We start from the raw sequence: 17,135 nt of genomic DNA on the forward strand, positions 1-17,135 counted from the left end.
AAAAATTCTAAATACCTTATATTTAAAAATAATCATTTTCTTTCTGGTCTTATCCTTTTTACATTTCTCTCTAGCATCACACAGCTCCATTTAATGGAATTTAGAAAGTTTATACCTGAAAGACAGTGTACAGTCTCTCAATTGAGCCTCATGTTTGTCAAGAGCACTGATGATTTGATTGCAGCTCCAGCAGTTAAAGGAGTGTTCATTTCATGGTCAAGTAGCCTGAAACATTTCTTTAAAATGAATGCTTCTTTTATATTTGGTGATTCTTTTAGTGCACACCAGGGTCCCTCTTGCTTGGGCTTTTCCTGCAACTCTCCTTTTGACATTTCCATTAAACTGTAAAAAATGAGTGTTGACTGATTAACATCTCATTTTAAGAGCTCTGCTAAAAGCCATATTCATGAATCAAAGTCAGTGTGCACCACTGGTAATTAACTTGACAAAATTCAGCTTTCCAAGCTAATCATCTTCTGGATGCTTTATGTAATTGCTGTCAATTCAGATCTACAAAACAATTAGGGTCCACTAAAAGGGAGGCATAAGAACTAATGATTAGGCCAAGTTCTCTAACTGGGAACATATTCTGATTAAAATTCTGGAGTATAATGAGGAAATAGAAACATTCAAAATGTTGATTTGAGTGTTTCACATTTATAATGATACAAAAACAGTCCATATAAGGTCAAACTGATAGGGGTTAAATGGTGAGGTTCAAAGTAACAAATGTCCCAGGGTTTACCATATGGAAGTTACTGAGCAAGACCTGGAAAAGGCAGTAGACCACATTGGGCGCTGCAAAGCATTGTGGTTAAAGAGCACTGCCCCTATGCTGAGACATCTGCAAATACTGGCCTTTTACTAGTTGTGTGATTTTGGAAAAACTGTACAACCTTCATTCAGCCCACATTTTCTCATTAGGAAAATGTAAAATATAGTTGTATATAGCTTATATGTTTAAGGGGTAATGCAAATAATGACCTAACCTATAGCCTGGAATTTAGTAGATGCTAAATAATTATCACATGTTATAATCATATTATCATTACAATTTAGCACTAAAGGAGAAGTCAACTACAAAAATTAACATAATATAATATAATATCATACAGGCATACTAGGAAAAATACAAATGAATTGCCCACAGGATTCAGAAATGAAGGAACAACATTTATGGTGGGAGACCTTCAAGGAGAAGAAGTTGATTTTGGAGGTGTTCTTTAAAAAGATAGTTATAATTTATCAACTAAGTTGAGAAAATCTATTTTAATCAGAGTAAGAGCAAAATCATGCAGCAGGAAAAGTATAATGTATAACTGAGGAACAGTGAAATAATCATTTTATTAGGCATAAGATTTTATAATACAGTAAAAAAAAGATTGTACTATGAAGGAAGGTTGGATAAATATTGTGGGTTGACAATATTTAAGTCATTATTAGATTGTTGAATGTTCCAAAGGATATGTTGTTCATTTTTGTAGAGCAAAACATTCCAACACCAGAGAGTCCCACAGAACCAAAACACGCTTTACCTTCCTGTAAAATCTCAGTAAACATCTATTTGGTAATGAAAGCCATTTATAAACACTTAGAGAATAAAAGTGGTAGCTTTTATGGAAATCAATTTAGTACTATTTTTTTTTAGAAGAGGCCAGAAATTTAAAAAATGTATAATAAGATGCTTAGAAATGTACATTTGGTTCATACAAAGAAGGAAAGGTAAGTAGACTCTTTTAAATTTTATTAAAAGCCTATTTTTGATTGGCTAAGGCAATGAGTCTCAATCCCACAGAAAAACCACCTGTAGAGTTTATTAAATTAAACATCTCTTAAACTGACTCTTGAAGATTCTATTTCCATTTATTTAGATTGAGGCTCAAAGCATCAGTAATTTTCAAAGGTACAAGGGAATCCCAATCGTGAGAAGGAAGAGCAAAGACACTTCCCCTTTCTCTACTCTAAAATTATTCAAACAAGAATAACAACAATAAAAAATGCAAACCATGTTTTTGATGAATTTAAGATGAAGAGTTATCAAATGCAATAAATGTCAGTTCATGGTACAGGAAGATACTGACAGAGGACATAGGCAGTTATTAATGCATAGCTTAGACACAGCAGCTAAATGTAAACATTATCCAGAGCATTGGGGTATGCTAAGGAGAAAATCCTTGGTTTGTGTTAATGGAAACATGGTTGAGTTGGCTGTGGGAACTCTTCTACCCTTCATTTGTCATTACAGAGGCAGGGAAGTAGGTTTTCATTAGGAAATCATATTGCTTGCCATCTCTGTAGGAAGAGAACTATGGAAGAAGCAAAAGAGGGCATGTGAATCATGATCGTCCTGCAGCTGTCTCCCTCAGAAAGATGGGACAAGAAAGGCTAGTCTCATACAAACACCCAACGCCTGGACCAAGGGGACAGGAAAAGGCAGTACACTGTGAGCCAGGGCCACTCTCTCCAGAACAGATCATGACTTTGACACACACAGACACACAAAGCACTTGACATGAGCACTTAAAAGTGTAAAAGGTGCAAGTGGATCTAGCAGTCATTAATATATAGGCACAAATAACAAAATGGACAGAAATATGGAAATTAAATATTAATTTATATACAATGTTCTAGCTCATCTTTCAGACCAGGGCAATCAAATAGACCCAAAGTAATACACAGGTCTGAGTAATACAATTTATAAGGTATTGTTTAAAAAGCTCTTGGAATATTCACATGAGAAAAAAATTGATAGGTTAGAAATCATTAACAAGTCTCCCAAAGCAAAAATATTAGCAAAAGCATTCGATGATCACAATGAAATAAGGCTAGAAACTTTTGAAAAATATATGCCTGAAAATTAAAAAATATACCAACAACAAAACAAAATAAGATTTCTCTCTTAAATGGCTCTTGGATTAAAGATGAAGTCCAAAGCAAAAGGGATTACTTAGAAATTAGCTATAATATAGCATTATGTATCAAAACTTATGAGATACAGTTAAATCACAATAACTAGAGATCAGTTTCTAATTGTACATGCTTGTATTGATAAAGAGTGAAAATAAATGATTTTGGTAGCTAAAACATAAGAAAATGAGGAAAACAGAAGAAATTATTTAATAAATTAAAAGTAGAAAATTAATTTCTTAGAGAACAGACAAAAGAGTAGAGCTACTAAATTAACTGGTTCTTAAAAAATAAAAAAGATGGAGCAATAACTAACCTAATCAGGACAATGACAGTAAAAGCACAAATGTCTAACCTAAGAACTGGTAATGGCAAAATACCACAAAGGCACAAGATATTAAAAGAATTGTATAAGATTAGTTTGTTCAGCATTATAAAAATAAATTTTGCATCCCACATGAAATTGGTATTTTTCTAGGAAAATATAAATGAGTGAAACTGAAACTTGAGAACATAAACCATTGCCAAAGAAAAAAATTCAAAGATTTTATCATGGAACTATTCCCTCCAAAAATCAGCCTAAATCCAAATTCACTGGTGAATTTTATCAAATCTTTAAGAAACAGATTCTTATTGTGCTTCAAACTATTTCAAAATATAGAAAAATAAAGATTTACAATTATATTTTCTTATCCAGGATAACATTAACACCAAAATCGGACAAATTGAAAAGATATATAGACAATAGAACTTGAGGCAAAATTCCAAATAAGATATTAGAAACTTGAATTAAGCATCACAAATAAATAATAATATAACACCCCTAAATGTGACTTACTTTCAGAATTCAAATATATTTGTGGATTGAAGCATCATATTGAGAGATCAAAAGAGAAAATGAAATAGTTAAATATACAGAGGTTGAAAATTATTTGCATACTTCAGCATCCATTTTGGATTTAAAAAATTTTTAATAAGCTAGGTGTGGTGGCTCACACCTGTAATCCTAGCACTCTGGGAGGCTGAGGCAGGAGGATGGAGGATGGCTTGAGCACAGGAATTTGAGACCACCCCAAGCAAGAGTGAGACCCTGTCTCTACTAAAAATATTATAGAAAAATTAGCTGGGCACAGGAGCATGTACCTATAGTTCCAGCTATTCAGGAGGCTGAGGTAGGAGAATCCCTTGAACCCAGGAGTTTGAGGTTGCAATGAGCTATGATGTCACCACTGCACTCTAGCCTGGGCAACAGAGTGAGATCCTGTCTCAAAAAATTAATCAAATAGTAATACATTCATGCATTCTTTTTTTCCCAAAATATTATGGAGCACAAATGTTTTTGGTTACATGTATCAATTTTGTTATGCTTGAGTCAGGATTATAAGTGTGTCCATCACCCAGATATTGTTCATTGTCCATGTTAGGTAGGTTTTTCTTCCATCCCCTCCACTCTCCTCCCCCTTGCTTGATTTCCGCTGAGTTTTACTTCCCTCTGTACACATGTGTGTTCATCGGTTAGTTCCAATTTAATAGAGTACATTTGGTGTTTGTCTTTCCATTCTTTAGATACTTCACTTACGATAATGGTCTCCAGTGCCATCCAAATTGTTGTAAAAGGCTTTAATTCATCCTTCTTCATGGCTGAATAGTACTCCATGGTATACATATACCACATTTTGTTAATCCACTTGTGAATTGTTGGGCACTCAGGTTGATTCCACATCTTTGCATATGTGAATTCGGCTGCAATAAACAATTGAGTGTAGGTGTCTTTTTTATAAAATGACTGCTTTTCCTTTGGGTAAATATGCAGTAGTGGGATTGCTGGATCAAATGCTAGATCAACTTTTAGTTTGTTGAGGAATCTCCATGCAGTTTTCCATAGAGGTTGTACTAATTTGCAGTCCCACCAACACTGTGTTAAGTTTTCTCTCTGCATACCCGTCAGCATCTATTGTTTTTGGACATTTTAATAAAAGCCATTCAGACTGGGGTAAGAAGATATCTCATTGTGGTTTTGATTTGCATTTCTCTGATCCTTAGTGACATTAAGAATTTTTCGTATGTTTATTGGCCATTTGTTTATATTCTTTTGAAAAGCTTCTGTTTATGTCTTTAGCCCACTTTTTAATGGGGTTGTTTGATTTTTTTTCTTGCTAATTAGCTTGAGTTCTTTGTAGATTCTGGGTATTAGTCCTTTATTGGATATATTTCCCATTCTGTACATTGTCTATTTGCTCTGTTAATTATTTCCTTGTCTGTGCAGAAGATTTTTTATTTAATCAAGATCTATTTATTTATATTTGTTGTTGTTGTGGTTGCCATTGGTGTCTTCTTCATAAATTCTTTGCCTAGGCCATTACCTAGAAGAGTTTTTCCAACATTTTCTTCTAGAATTCTTATGGATTCATGTCTTAAATTAAGTCCTTTATCCATTTGAATTAATTTTTGTGAGTGGTGAGAGATATAGATCCTGTTTCATTATTCTGTGTGTGGCTATCCACTTGTCCCAGCACCATTTATTGAGTAGGGATTCTTTTCCCCAGTGTATAGTGTTGTCTTCTTTGTCAAAGATCAGTTGGCTGTATGTGGATGGTTTTACATCTGTGTTTTCTGTTCTGTTCCATTGGTCTATGTCTCTATTTTTGTGCCTATACCATGCTGATTTGGTAACTATAGCTTTGTAGTATAATGTGAAGTCTGGTAATGTGATGCTTCCTAATTTGTTGCTTTTGTTTAAGATTGCTTTGGCTCTTCAGGCTCTTTTCTGGTTCCACACAAAGCATAGAATTATTTTTTCTAGATTTTTGAAATATGTCATTGGTATTTTGATGGTACTTTAATAGTAATAGATTCATGCATTCTTAATAAATAATCTACAAATCCCAAAGTGATTTTGAAGCACAAGTGAAGAGGTATTATTGTATTAGATACCAAAATTAGCATAAGTTCATAATAATTATGACAATAGGGTTTTGTACAGAGTGTATAGTGTTCCAACTGAACAAAACAGAGAGCTCTGAAAATTATACTAGCATAATTATATTGGTAAACCAACCAATCAACGAATGAAAAGATGAACTATTTCACAAATGGTTTTGAGAAAGTTGTTTTTTTTGGTTGTTTGTTTTGGGTTGGTGGAGTATAAATCTTTACCTCACACTAATAAAAATGCTTAATGTCAAGTCTATTGGAAGTTAAGGGTGAAAAAATATTTTAAACTTTAGAAAAACTATATATGAGAATATATTTTTAACTTTTGAATTGGAGGCATTTCTTAAACAAATTACAGAAAACAAAAACCATAAATGGAAAGATTAAAAATGTAAAACTTCAGTTTAACAAAGGGCATCATTAAATAAGATTTAAAGTCAAGTTATAAACTGGAAAAAGTTATTTCCAAGGCCTAAAATATATAAAGAAGCATCAACAAGAAATAAAAACTTTATAAATAGAACTTAAAGTTAACTTATTAGTACATAATTTAAGATATTGAACAGGTATGTCAGAGAAGAGAAAATCTCAATGGTAAACAAATATAAGAAATGAGACTCAATTTCTCTAATAATCAAGGAAATGCAAATTAATACCACAAAGATTTAACGTTTTATATTTACTAAATTTGCAAAAACTAAAAAGCATAGCAGTGGGAAGTAGACATAACAGATGAGGTTTCGAATTAAAGAAAGCACTTTGGAGCTTAATCTGGCAATATCTAGTATGACAGACGATTCACAGCTCTTCAACCAAGCAAGTCCACTTCTAAAAATACACCCTAGAGTAAAACAGTGGATCTTAACCTTGGCTGAACTTTACAATCATATCAGGACCCAGACCACACTACAGACAAGTTAAATTAAAAATACTGGAGACACTTTTCTGGCATCAGCATGTTATAAAGCTCCTTGAGAATTCTAGAGAGCAGTGGGGCTTGAGAACTACATTTAAGAGAATATCTCACATAGGCGTAAGAAAAATAGGAAGAAATGTGTAAGCATATTAATTTTAATCTTGTTTGTAATCATGAAAAACTGCATTTCAAATGAGTAAACAACTTGGATAGTTTATGGATAAATCTCAAAATCTAACATTTAGTTTTAAAAGCTAGTTACAGAATCAAGCACTTTATACCATTTATGTAAGTTTTGAAGACATGAAAAACGATGTTCTAACATCTAAAGTGTTTATGAGAACATAATGTGTAGTTTTTGAAATGCATAAGAATGATTAAAACACAAATTTAAGATATTTCTAGATCTCAGGGGTTGTCAGATTTAGCAAATAAAAATAATTCTAATTGCATATTATATGAGACATACTTATACTAAACATGTATTTATTGTTTACCTGAAATTCAAAATGCAACAGGGAGTCCTGAATTGTATATGGCAATCCCACTTGAGAGGGGATCTGGAAAGGGAAGCAGAGGCTTCAACAATGTCAGTAATGTTTTTTTTTTGTTTGTTTGTTTGTTTTTATGAAAAACATCTCAAGCAAATATAGTCAAATGCTAGAATTTGGAAGAGGTTGTTGTTTAATACAGAGGTATCCATTTTATAATCCTTTGTATTTTTCTGGAAGTTTGAAATACTATTGTATTACAAAAATATTTTTAAAGAAAGTATAATGGATGAACATACTTCATTTGTAGTAAAAATACAAAGGAAACTACCTTGAAATAAGCTTATTATTTAATAATAAATGTCCAAGATCCATATTAAGAAAATGTATTACACTCCTGAAGATTAGAGAAGGAGATATGAACAGATAGAAAGACATGTCAGCCCTCGCTTTTGGATAAGAAGACTCATGATGTAAAGAAACCTGTGCTTCCTGGTAACCAGTACATTCAATGAATTCCCCTTGAAAAGCTTAATATAAATTAGAACTAGACAAAATAATAGATTCTAAACATCATAAGGATAAATAAATTTGCAAGATCTGCCAGATAAATCTGAGAATGATGAAAAATAAAGGATACATGACCCAGCCTTGAAATAAAACATATTATCAATCTACTATAATTAAAACAGAGGAGCATGTAAAAAATTCATAATTACAGTTAAAGCTATTTTAACATGTTAGATGGCCATAGAAAATTTTGTCAATGCATAGTGCAGATTTATCTCAATATATTTTTGAATCTGCAGGGTTTTTGTTTCTGTATAAGTTTTTTATTTTTGCTCCTCAATACATTCCTTGAGACAAAATTTTACTTACCTTTTTGCACTTAATTTCTAGCATCATGTATATAGAATTGATGGGTAATAAATATTGAAGTGACCTGTGGCATCTCTACTGTAGTCCTCTCAATAAATAGTCATATAATTGCACAGAGAATTGCTATTACAAACAAACAAACAAACAAAAAAACACTAAACTTCCTGGAATAGGAAAATACACAGAAGTATTGCTAGTTTTATTGGCTATATCCTTATACCTATTTATTTATTTCTCTTTAAATCAGCTTCAATACTTCTGATTTTTGACTTCAGTTAAACTTAGAAAAAATAATCCGTAATCCATATTTATTCATTTTTAAGTGTGATTCCAAGAAAAACCCTAAGAAGCAAGGTTTCCTCATTTTTATGGTCTACCTATTTTTCTTCTGATATATGCTCCATAAAGTGTCATGTACTTTACCAGAAAAAGATATAAGAATGAGAAACTTAAACAATGGATTTAATTAACAATAATCTTACCATTTAGCTTTAATTGCAAGGCTCTTGAGTAATCCTCACTGAGAGACTTAAAATTTTATCACTTTAATGTATTTAAGTTTCATTTAAAATGACATATATTGATCAGTTATTTGCAGAAGGCATTATAAATATCAACTTAATACTTGAAATAACCTGTGAATTAGACATTAATTCTATTTTACAGATGAAGCAATGTGACATTGAGTGGTGAAGTAACTTCAATGTTAAAACTAGTAAATACCAAATCTCAGAAAAGTAGACTATTTATTTCATTTTACTGCAAACTTATTTTCCTTAATTACAAGTAATGATCGTGTTTTTACTTACCTTTTGTGATAGATATTTACAAATAACAAATATTATAGATTAAATAAATTTTAATGGAAAAAAATTGAAAATTCTAGAAATGAATTCATAATATATCTTTACTAATTAAATACATTTGATCTTGTTATTATGTTTTTCTGTTTTCTTTGAGAGGCAGAATTTCTTGTCTATTTTTCCTCCTATAAACTGTAGGGAAAAAATTAAGCTTTTAATGTTTTCAAGACTTTTACATATATTCTGAAGAAATGAAACAAAACTAGTTCCACTTATAATAGGGCTTTCTCTCAAGTCAGACAAACTGGCCCAATAATATCACATTACAGGGGGATTTGGCCTAAAATGTTTAAAATATAACCCGTGTAACCTAGCCACAACTGAATGAAGCCAATAATGTTCTCCTACTGTTTGATGATGAAAAGAACTTCAGGGAAGTTTCATTTATCCTGCTCTTTCACTGTGCAGCAAGGTGACTGCCAAGTTGAGTTTACAATAGCTTAAATGGGCTAAAACTAAAAGCATTTGGTAGAGTGATATTTCACCATAGTAGCTCTGTTGCTGAATAGCTGAATCAAGTTTACACAAAGAAGGAGAGAGGAAAATGCTTTGTCTTTGTTGCAGAGAATTCTATCCAAATTAACTTGCATTTATTGCTTAACATTTCAGAAATGATGAAATTTTCAAATAGGTAAAGTCTTTGTTACTTTTCAACTCTTGTCATTTCTATATCTCTTTGTTTGCCTTCTATTCCTAGAGCCCTTTCAGGCTCTGCTATTAATTCTCTTGCAACGCTATATATTAGGCAGACCTTGAAGACTGCCTAATATATAGTGTCCTGATAATTTTTCTCATCAACAATTTGTTGAATGTCTAGTAAGTGCCAAGCACTGAGTTAAGCATTAGCATATGGTGGATGTACAAGTAATATCAGATGAGAAAATGATATAATGATCCAATCCCTACTCTAGAGGAGATTATTGTTTATTTAGGAGGGTAGATTAGCCAATAATCTGTTACGTTACATTGGGTAATGTGTTAGATATTTGAATACTGTGTTATGGGGACATGGAGAGCAGAACAAGTTACTCATCCTGTTGGGGACAGGGGGAGGGGAGGCTCCATTGGGGAAAAAAGCTTTGAGCTTTTTTATTGTGAAGGATTTCTGGGGAGAGTAATTGGGACAGTTTTCTAAGCAGTCCAGGTATGCACAAAGCAGTGGGGTTAAGAAAGGACACAGATGTTTGTCCTGAGCCTTTCTGTTCAGTTTGGCAGGAACACAAGGCGTGGGGTAGGAAGTGACAAGAGATAAGCTTGGACAGTTGCTCTAGATTTTCAAGGGCTTCACTTTCTTTGAATGTACTCATGTGGGTAACAGAGAACAAAATGATATTTTAAAAAATGACTGCTAGGAGTGACATAAAGACAGGGAGGTGGTTGCAGTAGTTAAGAGTGCGAGCTCTGCCACTGACTAGCTATGTTAGCAAATTACTTATGCTTTTGGGGCATCGGTTTTGTCTATAAAGTAGCGCTAATACATATGATTGGTATAAATATTAAATGAGGTAATACAGGATAAGTATTTAGAATGGGTGTTCGGAGAAAATAAAACCAAACAAACACCAGAGATGAATGCATGAACAAAGTGAGGATCGAAATGATGCATCAAATTCAGGAGATTTCTGGAATGAAATAGCCTGTATTTGGTGACTGGTTATTTGTGGGTGACAGAGGTAGAGAAAGAATTGAAATTTGCTCTTCACTTTTCTAACCTGGGAAGCAGGTATGGTCAAATGAAACCTTACAGGCCAGAGGTGCTTGAAAGAATTCCTGTTAAGATGCTTTACAAAAGCTGTTACAAAATCTTTTCAAGAAGCCTTTGTACCTTTCAGTTGCTGTCAGAATACATAGGACTGAAACTTAGAATAGAAATAGTTGGGACAGAAAGATGTGGGAGTCAAGGGCATAAAGGATGGTTATGAAAGCCATTCAGGATGAATGTGTGGAGTAAAAGGTGGAAAAAATCCGTGGGTACCTGGCTTTGTCAGGATGAACAGAGGAGAAATTGCTGATGATGGATTCATAGATATATTGGGAAAGGAGATATTTTGGTGCAAGAACTTTTGCACGGAGGTGTAACACCTATGTACATTATGTATTAGAAAAATAAAATAACTATTTTTGAGAACATTGGGAAAGTATCTTCTTCCAGTCAAAACTGTGGCTATAATTATGTGTGTTTATTTTTAGCCTTTTGTTTCCTAAACAAATGTTTCATTACATATTTGTGATTGGGCTGTAATAATTTATAACCTACTTCATTCACTTAATATTTCATATAATCTATATTGCCACATAATCTTCATAATCACCATATTTAATAACTATAAAATAGTCCATATTGAATTGTACCAAATTTGTTTAAATATTTCCCTATTGGAACATATAATTTTCTTTATTTCTTTATTTTGTTCCAGCAATTATCTTCATAACTAAAATTCCTTTCTCAGTTTCTCATTTTTTTCTTAAGGAGTCTTATTTATGAAACTTGACACATCACAAACTTTCTGTTCTACAAAATTGTTGTTTATTTTAACAGTAAAATATATTTAACTTTCCAACAGTAATTAGTTACATAACAGCTTAATTATTTTTGATATTCTTCCTCCCTTTATTGTTACAGTCATTTTCAGTCAGGATATGGGTATTGGCATCAAATGTTTCATTTTTTAAACATCAAATATTGGCTAGTCTTACTCGTATCAAATTATACTTAATTGTCAAAACATCTTAAAGTATTAAAAATATGCTTCAAATAATCTTGGCTATTCCAATATTTATTAAAGAGCCTAGTTCTTTATTTATTATTCACTGAAGAACAACTACATGAGCCACTCATAAATGGATATAGCCTAGGTGTAGTACACCATAATTGAGGAAACTGATTTCTTAACACAGATCAATAAAAAAACTCATTCTGTTTCTATCATTTAGTTTCTAATTGAAAAATTCATATTTTCTTTTGTCTCACTTGGTGCATCTTTTACAAATGGAATAATTATCATACACTACATTTCTCCCTCTCGCTTTTTCAAATTAGTTGAAATTTGTACATATAATATTCTGATATTTTGTGAGGCTCTTTATTGAGGCCCTTTTAAAATTGTTTTATTTATTCATTTAAAATATACATCGAATGGCAACTATGTACCAGGCATTTTGCTTACTTATTGTTTCTGCTTTTCAAATTTATTCACTGTTAACATTAGCATCTGAAGTAGAGTAAAAAGAAGGAAAAAGGAAATATCTTAGCAAAATAGTTTGCTGTTGGAAGGTTTGGGAAATATTTTGGTGTGATTTATTTAGTTCCTTTGAAGTTTTAAGAATGTTGACCACACATTTCCTGACTTGTGCCACACATCTATAGTCTCACAAAGAGAAATTTGTCTGATGACGGTAAGAAAAAAGGTTAAAAACCATTGCCTTGGCTTCAGAAATATACACATGACAAAAATCCTTTTGGAGGCTTTGTGGGACTTGAAGTTAATTAATTTTTTCAGGATTCACAAACTCTGGTACTTTGATTTCAATAGAGATGGAAGTTCATACTACAGATGGCCTTGCCAATAAAATGCCTACATAAAATGAGGTAGATTTTCATGGTATATTTAATGAGAAACTAGCTATTAAATTCTCAATATCTCTAATCATCAGGGAAATGCAAATCAAAATCACAATGAGATATCACTTATCTCCAGTGAGAATGGCTTTTATCAAAAAGTCCCAAAACAACAAATGCTGGCGTGGATGTGGAGAGAAAGGAACACTCATACGCTGCTGGTGGGACTGCAAACTAGTTCAACCTCCATGGAAAGCAATATGGAGATACCTCAAAGAGCTAAAAGTAGATTGCTTTCATCCAGCAATCCCATTACTGGGCATCTATCTACCCAAAGGGAAAAAAAATTCTATAATCTGCACTAGAATGTTTATAGCAGCACAATTCACAATTGCAAAGATGTGGAAACAACCCAAGTGCCCATTAATACATTAGTGGATTGAGAAAATGTGGTATATGTATACCATGGAGTTCTACTCAGCCACAAAAAAACAATGGTGATCTAGCACCTCTTGTATTATCCCAAAGAGAGCTGGAGCCCATTCTCCTAAGTGAAGTATCACAAGAATGGAAAAACAAGCACCACATGTACTCATCATCAGATTGGTATTGAGTGATCAACACTTATGTCCACATTTAGTAGTAACATTCATCAGGTGTTGGGGAAGTAGGAGGGGCAAGGAGGGGATGAGTATGTTCACACCTAATGGGTGCAGTGAGCACCATCTGGGGGATGGACACGCTTGAAGCTCTGAGTCGGGTGGGGCAAAAGCAATATACGTAACCTAAACATTTGTACCCCCGTAATATGCTGAAATAAAAAATATATTAAATAATAAAAAATGAAATGGGTAGAAGGATACTTTTGTATTCTTTTTTTTGTTTCACTTTTAACATTCTATGTATTTGCATATAATTCTTAGCATTCATTTTACTTTAACCTGTGACATGACTTAATTTCAAAAAAACAAAAACAAATATTTGAGCACCTACCACATTCAAACCACTTTACTAGATTCAAGAACTTTAGAGCATTCAGACAAGTTACGGTCCTTAAGGAATTTGTATTCTAGTTAAGAAAACAGATTATAAGATTTTTCACAGAAGATTTGCTTTACTAATTGAAAAAATATTGTGCATTTCCAATATTGTGAATTAGAGACACAGCCATAAAGATACCATCTCTGCTCCATGGGGCTTATATTCCATTTGAGGTGTTGAGAGTGTGGTAATATCAGAAATTAAGAAATAAGTTCAGCTCTAAAGAGGACAACAAAGCAGGGATAGAGAATGATCAATCTGTACATGTATGCATTTGCACATGCATGTGTGTGTGTGTAGTGCATGTGTGTATTTGGTGATTGTTTTAGATAAGGTGGTCAGAGAAGATCTCTTCAGAGAAGCAAGCCATGCAAAGATGTGTGAAAGACTCATAGACAAAAGAGAAAGAAGTGCAGTGTGCGAGGACCCTAGCGAGCAAGGGCAGAATAACAAATTCCAGAGTGAATGAGGAGGCAGGCTGGCCTGGTGCAGAGCGATGCATGGTGCTTTGTCTTTTCTTCTAAGCATGGCGACCCATGAGAGGATTTTACTCAGGGCAGTGACCTGATATGAATAGCACCTCTAAAGTATCAGTTGGGCTGCTGTCTAGAGAATGGATTGTAGAGAGAAAAGAAATGAGTCTAGTCAGGGGGTTATTGTAAATTAATAGCATAAACAACAACACAAATGAGCGGTAAGAAAAATTAGTCATACTTAATGTGAATGGACTTGACTGTGATTTGATGTTAAAGAAGTGTTCCTTCCTAGGAAGTAGAGATACACAAAAGGGCAAGTGTATGATAGGCAACAGAAAACTGTTTTGGTAAAAGAGGCTTGAATTGGCATACCTCTTTCTATGCAATAAGCAGTCCAAGTCGAATGACATAGGGTATTTGTGAAAGGAGAATATTAGATAATGGAGCCGTGCAGGCAGAGAGACCCCAGATTGTGGAGGCTATAGAACACAAAATCCAGGACTTTTTACTTCGATCTGCAGCAGTGGGAGTAACTGCAAGTGTTTGAAGAGGACAGTGGGATGGACAAGTTGGTACTTTAGGCATGTGGATCTGGCAGTGGTTTGTAGTATGTTCTGAGGAGTAAGAGTGGGCACGAGAGTACCTGCTGGGAGTAAAGTAAAGGTAGACTGCATGTGGTTGAAAGAGAAGGAAGAAAGAAAGGTAACTCTATGTTTTACATAAAAAAATATATATCATTGTTAATTCCTGCAACGAACTGGTGAGGTAGGTAGGATTCTTATTTTACAGATGAGAAAACAGAGGTGGTGGAGGCATTGCAGCTTGCCAAGTACTCACAGCTAGTGAGTGTCAGATAAATCCTGATAAATTATGTAACACTGTTCCCAAAATGTTCTGGAATAATTTACGGTTTTTAAAGATTGATGGTGCATGCATATTGTACTGTATTCTCTGGATATTTATTTTCTTGTCAAAATAGTTGTACTTGAAAACTATTTTGCTTATTTACAGATATTTCTGTTGCTAAGCTCCAGATAATTAAAACACAATGTAAAATCAAAACTGTATTTAAATAGAACTTTGACTTTTATTTTCATTGTATTCATGTAATCACAGATGATACTAATATATTTCTTCTTAAAGTCTTCTATATGTTTTATTATATCTATTTCCTTACTGATTTGATTAACCATTTATCTATGATAGCTCTAATTAGAAACCACTATGCTTTAAAAAATGAGGTAAAGTCAGAGGAATCAAGCTGCAGACACAATTTAGTAGAAGAGAACTTGCTTTTATAATAATCAATAGTTTAATAATTTTAGGTGGAATATATATTTTTAATCTATCTTTTCTTACCAAATTAAAATTAAAATGTGTTAGACCTGAAAACAGATAGAAACACTCCTCAGCTTCTTTTACCTAGTTTTATACCATGGTATTCTTTGATATTAGTGAAATATTTCAGTTTGCTTCTTTTAACTGTTTTAGGAATGATTAACCTGCTGTTCTCCTAAGTTATTTGTGGTATCTGAAAATCACCAGTACTTTATTATCTTATATCTCTGGAATTCTTTTTCATTTTTCAAGAACAGTTCAGATACTGAGCTATATAATACTTGTATAGAACTGTCCCTTATTAAAGATTGAAAGTAAAGCACTATAAATCAATGTCCATTGATTTCACATAGTGGACTAGATATTGCAGCAAACTAAATTCACAGTAGACAGTCTATTCTCCATTGTCCACTTTTCAGTTCAACCCACCACAATTCAATTATTTTTTTGGCTGAAAAATATTTCTTTTGATGCTTATGCTTAGTCCTACACATGTGTTTACAAATATTGTGAGTTATATCAATACCACTCGAGATATCTTTCAAGCGAAGAATATAAGGCTTCTTTTGTGTAAATAGGAGCCAGAATATAAGTGCATTTCAGTAAGTTTTTATTAATAACATGGTAGGTCTTCAGTGAACACTGAGCTTATGAAGAAAACGAGTAACTATTTATATAATAGTAATAGTAGTAGTAGCAGTTACACACATTAGTTCATTTAATCCTCTGAACCATCCTGCAACAAGTTCTTATTCATGATCAAACCATTTTTTATGGGTAATAAATACAAGGTTCTTATAGGTTAAATAACAATACCAAAGCCATGGGATGGCAGAGCCACAATTCCAATCCAGGTGTACATGATTTGAGTGCAATAAAGTGTTCCTAAGTACATATTTTTAAACAGCAATGGAAAGATGTGGGTTGGATAATGCAAATGTTCAGTAAAATAAAAAAATTTTCCATACTTTAATCAAGTCATTCAAGATATATTGATTTTTTTCTTCTTCTTAATTTGTTACCAATTGTTATAGATTTACTATATAAATTGATTTATGCTTTTAATTATAGCATAGAAAGTAGATTTAAAGGAAAAGAAAATTGAGATAGAAGTACTTTCTTGATTGTTATGTGTTATAATCCAGGTAAAAATTAGCAGGGTCTGTAATGAGTTAATTAGTATAATAGTAGAAATAATACAAAATATTTAGTATAAATAATATTTAGTGCATGCTCAAAATGGGCTAGATACTGTTATAAGTGCAAAGTCCTTGCCCTCAGGGAGCTAACATTTCATCAAAAGTAAATGTATAATATGTCAGGTGCAGTGGTAAGGCAGAAGGGGAGTCTGGGGAAGGAGAGGGGTTAAGGTCTGGGGTGTTGGGATTAGATTTTTCACTGTTTTACATATGTGGTTAGGAAAATCTTGAAACTGACTCAAGAAGAAATGTGTGATCTACTGCATCAAATCCTCCTACTAGTTCCTATAAAATGAGAACTGAGGATTGGACCACTAATTTGGTAATATAGAGCCGGGATCCCCAAACATTTTGGTGCCAGGGACCAGTTTCATGGAAGACGATTTTTCCACAGACCAGGGGTAGGGGCAGGGATGGTTTTGGGATGATTCAAGCCTATTACATTTACTGTGCAGTCTAACCTCTTAGCTCATGATAATCTGTATTTGCAGCCACTCCCCAGTGCTACCATCACTGCCTCAGCTCCACCTCA

The 17,135-nt window shown here is 33.1% G+C and overlaps 1 protein-coding gene across 7 annotated transcripts in view; it reads left to right on the forward strand.

Annotated features, from left to right (window-relative positions):
• CNTN1 (contactin 1) overlaps positions 1 to 17,135 on the forward strand; it is a 340,010-nt gene that overhangs the window by 38,924 nt on the left and 283,951 nt on the right. The gene's annotated exons all lie outside the window — the stretch shown is intronic.

The sequence above is a fragment of the Microcebus murinus genome, chromosome 10, assembly GCF_040939455.1.
Source record: "Microcebus murinus isolate Inina chromosome 10, M.murinus_Inina_mat1.0, whole genome shotgun sequence".
Lineage (NCBI taxonomy): Eukaryota > Metazoa > Chordata > Mammalia > Primates > Cheirogaleidae > Microcebus > Microcebus murinus.